This window comes from Mus caroli, chromosome 5 (assembly GCF_900094665.2).
Source record: "Mus caroli chromosome 5, CAROLI_EIJ_v1.1, whole genome shotgun sequence".
Classification (NCBI taxonomy): domain Eukaryota; kingdom Metazoa; phylum Chordata; class Mammalia; order Rodentia; family Muridae; genus Mus; species Mus caroli.
In genome coordinates this window covers 36,201,388-36,202,014 of record NC_034574.1, presented here as the reverse complement: position 1 = coordinate 36,202,014, position 627 = coordinate 36,201,388, and positions in this window count along the sequence as shown.

The window sequence follows — 627 nt, the reverse complement described above, 5'->3', positions numbered from 1 at the left end:
CCCAATCACAAAAGAATACACATGATATGCACTCACTGATAAGTGTATATTAGCCCAGAAGCTCAGAATCCTTCTTAGAAGGGAGAACAAAGTACCCATGGATGAAGTTACAGAAACAAAGTTCAGAGCAGAGACTGAAGGAATGACCATCCAGAGATTGCCCCACTTGGAGATTGATCCCCAAAACAATCACCAAACCCAGACACTAGGCAGATGCCAACAAGATCATGCTGACAGGAGCCTGATATAGCTGTCTCCTGAAGGCCTCTGCCAGGGCCTGACAAATAACAGAAGTGGATGCTTACAATCATCCATTGGACAGAGGACAAGGTCCCCAATGAAGGATCTAGAGAAAGTACTCAAGGAGCTGAAGGGGTCCGAAGCTCCATAGGAGGAACATCAATATGAACTAACCAGTACCCCCCAGAACTCCTTGGAACTAAAGCACCATTCAAAGAAAACACATGGTGATACTTGTGACTCTAGCTGTATATGTAGCAGAGGATGGCCTAGTCGGTCATCAATGGGAGGAGAGGCCCTAGGTCCTGTGATGGCTCTATGCCCCAGTTTAGGGGAATGCCAGGACAAGGAATGGGAGTGGGTGGGTTGGGGAGCAAAGGGAGGGGG